This window comes from Phoxinus phoxinus, assembly GCF_949152265.1.
Source record: "Phoxinus phoxinus genome assembly, chromosome: 20".
NCBI lineage: Eukaryota > Metazoa > Chordata > Actinopteri > Cypriniformes > Leuciscidae > Phoxinus > Phoxinus phoxinus.
In genome coordinates this window covers 18,346,129-18,354,698 of record NC_136895.1, presented here as the reverse complement: position 1 = coordinate 18,354,698, position 8,570 = coordinate 18,346,129, and positions in this window count along the sequence as shown.

Below are 8,570 nucleotides of genomic sequence, written 5' to 3'. Positions count from 1 at the left end.
ACCCAAGCATTGATGTATTATTTATTCATCCTTAAGCTTGTCTTTAGAAAGCCACTAGTTATAAAATGTGGTCATGGACTTTGCATTGGGGTGTAACCTGCAAAAACACTGCAAAGTTGCAAAGCTAGGAATTTAGTAGGCTTGCTGCGATAGTGGTGTGTTACACAATGTTGATTTCGTACTAGCTTGCCTCGTACTATACTTTAATATAGTGTATTAAATTGTATACATAAATTGTTGTATTAAAGTGAAAATGACAAAACAGTTCAACCACACTAAAACTGTTGTTGCAATACATTTCAGTGTGTCAGGTAGTATTATGCAAAGTATTAACCCATATTTAGTAAAAAATTAAGAATTATTTAATTGCTTTACACAAACGTTTTAATTTTGCTATTCTGGGTGTCCAAGGGTCAAAGAAATGTACTCTTTTATTTAATAATTTACTTCCAAACCTGACTTTCTCCTCTGAAACACAGAAGAAATCATTTTTAAGAATATTTCTGGTTTTCTCCATACAATGAATGTAAGCATGGTCCAAAACAAACATTTGGTCCCCATTGACTTTCATTGTTCGGACAAAAAAAAAAGGACAAAAGTGCCAATAGTCGAAGAAACAACCACTTACTAAACACAACAAACACCCATACCCTGCATTCTAATTTAGCATCGTGTTTATTACTTGGCCCTGGAGTATGATTACATTCATACTGGTAGACAGACATCGGAAAACATTGGTAGAAATGTAATCACGAGATGGAAGGCAGGGGCTTACAAAACCCTTCAGGGTTTTTTGTCATCGAAGATGAACCGCAAGGATGACAATGAACCACATTCACGATGCGGCTAATTCTCGAACACTCCAGGAGAAGATAAACAGAGCTAAGGAAACATAAATGAATCATTGACTCGCTTGAAGATTTTGTTTTGTTCTCCAATAAACAAATTGAGGCTGCTAGCGGTTTGGCTGTTAAATCAACAAGGATGTTTCATAAAAATGCATTTTTGTGAGGAACAGAACACCCATTATATGATCTATGAAACCACCTCAGTTAATGGATTTAATTGCGGTGTGGTGTAGGACCAATGTGTTTTAAGTGCTAAAGCTGCCTATAGAAATAGAGATGATTAAAGGCTTTGATTTTTCCTCTTATTTACTCACTGTAGCTAATTTCATTGCATGGAGAAATGCAGATTTGTGATCACTGTAGTAAAAAAATATGCAATCTACTGTAGCATCAAAGCTCGCACAAAGGACTAACGCATCCAACTCACGTACATGATATTGTTGCCAAAATATGGAAAGGAAGAGAATTTCCCACCTCCAGGGAGCCGTAGCAGGGGATGATGGGTAAGTGTTTGTTTATGTGCAGGAAAAAGAATACCATCTGAATAGCAAGTTTTCAGCAATTTTCAGCTCTGCTAGACCATGTTTGCAGTGGTATTCCCCTCTTGGCAATACAGTAGCTTGGAAGGGAAACAGCCTTTAAGATCAGCATTGCCTTCAGGAAGTCGACAGGACCACATTTATAGAGTACCACAGAGTGAGGTTGTGCACGAAGAGTGCACCTCGTGAGACTAAAGAGCTTAGAACGTCAATATGAAGACAGCATGGGAAGACAGGCAATGAGGGGGAAATATATTAGGCCTATTATGTGTTAATCCAGTCAACAATATTACTGGTAAAAATGTTCTTAAAAGAAGGGTTTTTTCTGGATTGTCCACAATGAAGACAGAAGAAGCAGTTTTAAATAAAACATACTTTTGATGAAAATATGATGAGGAAAAAATATCAAAATGCCTACTAGAGAATAAAACAGAAGAGATTAGGCAACACTAAAACCATTCTGTGTGAAATAGAGGAAGGTAACGGATTTCTGTAACTTCACTCTAAAACATGCTGGGTTGTTTCAACCCAATTTTAGGTCAAATATGGACAAACCCAGCCGTTGGGTTACATTTTAAAATGACATTTTTAACCCAACGTTTGGGGTTTGTCCATATTTGACAAAATATGGTTGAAACAACCCAGCATTTTTTAGAACGCTGTGTTATCAGACTGTTGATCCTGCTATATGTGCAGCTGTTCACATCAGAACAAAATGCTTTCTGGAGCACAAAATGTATGATATTAGACATCACCTAAGTAAATTTGGGTGACATTAAATCCATTCTGTAAGAAATGAGAGCTAACATATAAGTAACCTAACACTTTGTTGTCAGATTTGGTGGAACTGGTATGTATTTGCAGCTGTTCACATCAGACCAAAATGCTTTCTGGAGCACAAAATGGATGAGATTAGACATCACCAGAGTAACCTGTAACACTTTGTTGTTAGATTTGGTGATAATGTTGTATTTGATGCATACATAACAAACATACACAAACACACACAAAATAAAACAATAATAATGACAGAGCACTTGTCTAAAAAGTTAATTTCTTGCGTAAATAAACCCATTTTACAGCATCGGTTTCTCCACGGCTACAACAGTTTATTACATTTAAAATATATTTTCAACAAAAGACGACAACCTGCATGTTTGGAAATAAACTCCATCCGAGAATTAGAATTCCGCCCGTACTCCTGATTAAACCAGATCAGTGAGTTTCATTGATTGGAGGAATCCATCAATGACCATTCAAATGAGTAATAGGACAGGACCTCGGAATAGCCCATCAAGGTCCGGAGGGCAAGGGGGAATACAGTTGTACCCTTCATTGCAGTTCCTGACATGCCATAAGCGGGAAATGAATTGGAAATGGGGACAAGACGCGGAGCGAGTCCATTATGCTACGGGTGGACATAAGCACCCTGCTTGACCCTTAAATCAGCAAGCGAGGTGCTCGATGAGAACACCTTCCCTCCCTGCCCTGCTATTGATCTGGCCCTCTCATTACAGCTTCGACACACACCATAACGGCTCACATGGCTCCATACATCAGCTGGAGCACAATATAATGGTCTCAGTGTTCAATGTGGTGAAGAGGGAATATAAAAGGAAGTGCTAGGCCTAAACAAAAGCAAGCAGGTATGAGGAACTCCCGCATTTTCTAACGTTCTGATGCTCACAATGCTTCCACTTTCAATTTACTCTGTCAATCCCACAATCCTTTGTGCAGGCCTGACGCTAAGCTCCCAGAAAGAATGAATTGAAAACGCCCACTTCAGTCCCAGTTGGCATGTACGGTCAGGTTTGGGGTTGCTGCGGCACTCCAAATAAACACAGCGAGTGAATCTAAAATCAACCCTCTGGTCCTGGTGTAAGAATATGATGCAAACGTGCAAATAGGCTGTTTATGAGAGAAATTAAGCCCAATTAATCATTGGGCCAACATACAACAAGATAAACACTAGCAACGTCTGCTTGTTAAACTGCAACAGTCATCAAGGCTGCAAACGACCCTAAACTGTGTTTGTTTTTTTGTTTTGTTTTTGCGTGTATGCTGGTATGTGCTTAGTGTTTCATTTAAGGTTCCTGCTCTTGTATTCACTTATGGTTTTGGTGAGAGGTGAAACTGTGTTTGTGTGTAAAATTGTAAGTTGTTTCGCAATCAACTCATTTTAGTCTTCACAAACACTGTGACGGACAGTAGGCTACATTAGCTGAGTCATAGTTAGATTGGTCTAATTAGCTGAGTTACCGCACAGCATTTTCACCCCTTGTCCCACCGGTCGCATATTGAGAAAATGTCCCGCATTTCCATCAGTCTGTTGGTTTTTAATTATCATATTAAGAAAACGTGCATGCGTTTTTTTGCCTTTTCAAGAAAGCATTTTATTTATTTATTTTGCGGTGTAGTTTTTCACCTATATTTAACAGCGCTTCGTCTGTACAAATACAACCGTTTTTAAAATCCTATCCAATGGTTGAAAAGAAAGGAGTAAACACGGTCACTAGTACACTGGAAAAAAAACAATAAGTACATTTTTATTAGGCAAGTTTTTGCACAAATATTTTTTAAGTAAATTTTACAAATGTAATTAAGTCAACTCTACTTAACTAAGTTAAGTGAAAGTAACAAAGAAAATTTGTAATTTAACTTGACTAATAAAGGGTTGCATAATATCTATTTAGTTAAAGTTTCCTTTGCAATACATTTCACTCTGACTATAAAACATTGATTTAAATCACACTTTTAAAGTTTATGCTTTACTTAGAAACGTCTAAGTAATTAATACAATAGATATTGAGTGAGACACCATATCTACATCTCAGAGGTCATGGGTGTGAACGCAGAGACTTTAATACTTGGTAGACAATACACAATGACGGTAACATTTGATGGATCGTTTTTGTGTTTGAATGTGTCATTTTGAGTATAAAATTAACTCCAAGTGTCACAAAATGGCAAGTTACTAAACCTAATAACAAAAGCAATTATAAAACAGTGTAAATACAGCTGGAAAATCAGCCTCATCAATTATTTAAGGCCCAGTGCATGATGGGAAAACCAGTATCAGAAAAGTTTTACACGCTTGAATTGAGTACTAATACAGAATTTACTTCGTTTTTTTTTTATTCTTGCCGGAACTAACTTTTTCATGTAAATTACATAGTTTTTTTCTGTAGTATTTACTTCACCACAAAATCCTTTTTATCAGTGGGTCATTCATAATGTGGAGCGGTTATTCGTTCCATGTGTTCCCTGTCAGAAAACAAATGTATAATTCGGTAGATTACAATTTTATAAGGCGACATAATGGCAAAAAAAAAGAAAAGAAAATGTTATTTTAGTAAAAACAACTATGCACTTAAGCAGAAGGCCCTAATGGAAGTTGCACATTCAAATAAAAAGTATATGATTTTAATATTTGGTTGGTATGTGCTGTTTTCTTGTGTTTCAGTGTGCTCTCTGGTGCTGGAGGAGAACAGAATGTATCAACTTGTTGCCTGCTGTGGTTGTTTTAATTCACATCCTTTCTACAAAAATATGAAAGTTTTTGGTTTAATATCTTATACAGTAAGACTGTCAATGAACTAATTTCATGTTGTTTTTTATTTTATTTGTCATTATTTATTATGTTGGATTTTAGTTGGACTTGGTCAGAACTGTTTCAAAAATAGTTCTCTGCATGATGCCTGCTGCCTTTGGGCTCAGTGATGTTGAAAAATGACATGTAAAATAAAGACATGTTATGTTACATTGTGATGTAATGGAAGGGACTATAGGACAAAGTATTTTTATCGGCTAAAAGGCATAATACAAATGTTTTTATTAAGTTAGATACACATTATATAACAGTTTCAGGTTCTGTTTGTGTGTTTGTGGTAACATGTCCCACATTGTCCCACACAATTGACACAAACCTAATTGTCCCACATTTGGTTTGTTTGATGGTGGCCACTATAGTCATAGTCAACACTTAGTCTTTCTTTCATACTTACACTCTTGCTATCAGGGCATTCACTCACTCATGATGGGTGAAAATGGTGCTTTCTTATTATAATTATTGGTTGCAAACAATCGGATGGATGGATGGGATGGTAAAGATAACTTTCCTCATAAAATCATCAATTAAAACAATACTTGCAGGGGAACAGAACCACACAAAGTTGTTATTTTTGATACAAATTTATTGCAAATATAGAAATAGATCTTTTGTACAGAAATTGAGAGACAAAGAATGAGAATCACCACCACCACCACCAAAAAAAAAAAAAAAAACGAGAATGAACAGAGAATTCACTGTCATATTAAACAATGGAAGGAAATAAACCAGTGTTCAACTGAATCAACTCTATTTATGGGTCCATGCAGAGGGATGAATATTTCATACACGGTTCCCAAATCAATGAAATCCCTTCATTGTACTGAAGTGCGAAACAACTTCTAGGTCTGGTGATCGAATGCAAACATGACCTATGACCTCTTGCCAACATCATGTCCTCCTGGAGACGGGGTTAATTAAGTAGAGGAGAACCAAAGTCACATTTTAATGTGGAACCAAGCATTCAAAATCACTATAGTGGCTGATTGTTGATTTTGAACACACATTTCATATTGAGTATATTGATGTGATACAAAAACACGATTCCGTTAGACACTCAAAGACTGTCAAAGGTCTACCTGACTTTTGCAACCACAAGATATGTTGTGTCCGCTGTCCCACATGGGTTGAAGCAAGAATGTGTCCAATCGATTATGGCTGGACGAGTTTAGTTGTCAGATGGATTGAATTTGGGCTATCAAAGTCTCAGAGCAAGTGGTGTTCAGACTTCCAACCCCCAGTTTACACTTTCAATTATACATAAGTATCTCACAATTAAGTCATCGGGGGATTTTTGGGAAGGTTTCCAGAGAAGTTCAGTTCTCAGAAGAGCTTGTCAGTTTTTCTTGACAAGGAATCGATTGAGATGACAAATGATCCTTTCTGTGTTTGTTTTGACAGTCCAAAGATGCTTTTTAGTACACCTCTCTTAAGAAAGCAGTTGAAGACGAGCCTTCTGGGATGTCTGCAGATCGATAACTAGGAGAGGTGATTGATCAGAGCTATTAGAACAATGAAGACTTCAGCCCAAGAGGAACCTAGAGAAACTCTACTCAAAGGTGCAAGGTAAACTTTATCGTATTCATCTAAAGATCTTGAATGTGCACCCAACCAACAGCTCTACATTATACTCATGCTAAGTGGGGTTAATTATGTAGACAAACATCAGGTGAAAATTCAAACCAACACTGGACACTATGTCGTTGAAATGGGTTGGAAATGCCATCGGAGACAACTAACAACAAAGGTGACACCCGAAACCAATTTGCCTTGGGACCCTGGTCTAGTTTGACACTTTATTTGGATTACATTAAATATGTAATTAAACAAACTATCAAATGAAAGGCTAAAGCAATTTCTACTTTCCTGGGTCAAACTCTGTTGGGGTGAGTCGTAATGAATTACTAATGGGATTATTTTGCAAACTCTAATAGTTCAACGTTCAACAGTTGACCTCCCTGACCAATGATGGCTTGTCATTTTAAACAGGTATGCATGTCAATTAACCCAGTTATCACTGAATGAAAATGTCAGATTAGTACGGGTACAGTCATATGATGAAGGCTAAAACAAAAAAGAATTAAGGGCGAACAATAACATTCTGATATAAATGGTCAAGTTTGACTGACTGATCTGACCTATCGTTTCATCAGGTAATTGATTCAGTTACTGCTGGCAGTTGACTACATTATACATGTAAATGAGTTCATATGTGATGGCAGTGGAAGAGATGCTATGAAAAAAGTAAGTCAACAAAGCCCCGGGGGAAAACAAAATGACAAAACAACACAGAAAAAGAAAGAAAAAAAACATCTGAAATTTTAGTTTCATAGTGTTTTTGACGTACATCCACTCAATATACACAACAATAAATTTTAGGCTCATTGAAAATACAGGAAATCATGCAAATATAACACTTTATTTCTTTTTTTTCAGTCTATAGTTTCAGTCATCTTAATTACAGATCATTGCACAACCCCGACCATTAAAAAAACAAAAACAAACAAGAAAAGCCCTCCCCAAATACACTCTGGTCCCACCCAAAAGAATGATATACAGAACAAGCTTGGTAGAAAAACAGTCAGACTCTTTACAAAATTCACAGATGTTTCGCATTTCCTTCATTTCAATAAGTGACTCCTTTCAGGTGACCTAAACATTGTAAACTTGACGCAAAATAAATAAATGAATTAATAAAAAAAGACAATACACTTAAATCAATTCTAGTGTGGTTCACAGATGGTTATTTTAAAAAGCCAATTTCCCACAATGCACTCCTGATCAGCTCTAGGCAACAACTGCAAGCAACCATTGGCCTTTATGCAATGATAATTACATGACTAATTTTTCATTAAATTTCAGTATTTAAATAAGATCAAATAAGAGAAGGAATTTGCAATATCACATAAATCAAATCAAAAAGTCAATCAAAAAAGTGAAAATGGGGAAATACATCATACGGTAGCCTATCTGTTAAAATGAAGCAATACAGCGCTTTTCAGGCTGGCGCCAACAGATTTATATGTTGAGCTAACTCCAAGATCATTATCTTCAGCATATTATGCATGCAGAGAGCATAAGATCCCACATGCTGGCCGTAGACTCATTTAGAGACCACTGGAATTAGACACGTTCCGAATATCACACCCGGCAAGAGGCTGAAAACACTCTGCTATGTAAAATTAGCCTCTCTTCGGATGACCGTCAAATGTGGACAGAGGAGAATGAGCTGCCTGATGTGTTGTGTGATTGCTAGTCACTCACTTACCATATGCGAATCCATGCCACACACAAAACAAACAAACGTGTACATCCATAATAAGCTAGCATGCTAATCCTCATACTATCAGGCAACAAACATCGACACAAAGCCTTTAGCATGATGCTAAGTGCCTTGTTGGCAGCTTTTTGCATTCTGTTGGCCGCTTCAAACCTCATTAAATGATACAACTGGAAACTGATAGCACCATTGTGGCTAGGCTAGCTAATATAACGCTAACATCTTCTGTGCCTGATTCCCCAACCATTAAAGCCTTTGAAATGGGGTCGGAACGATAAAACGGTCACATAATGAAA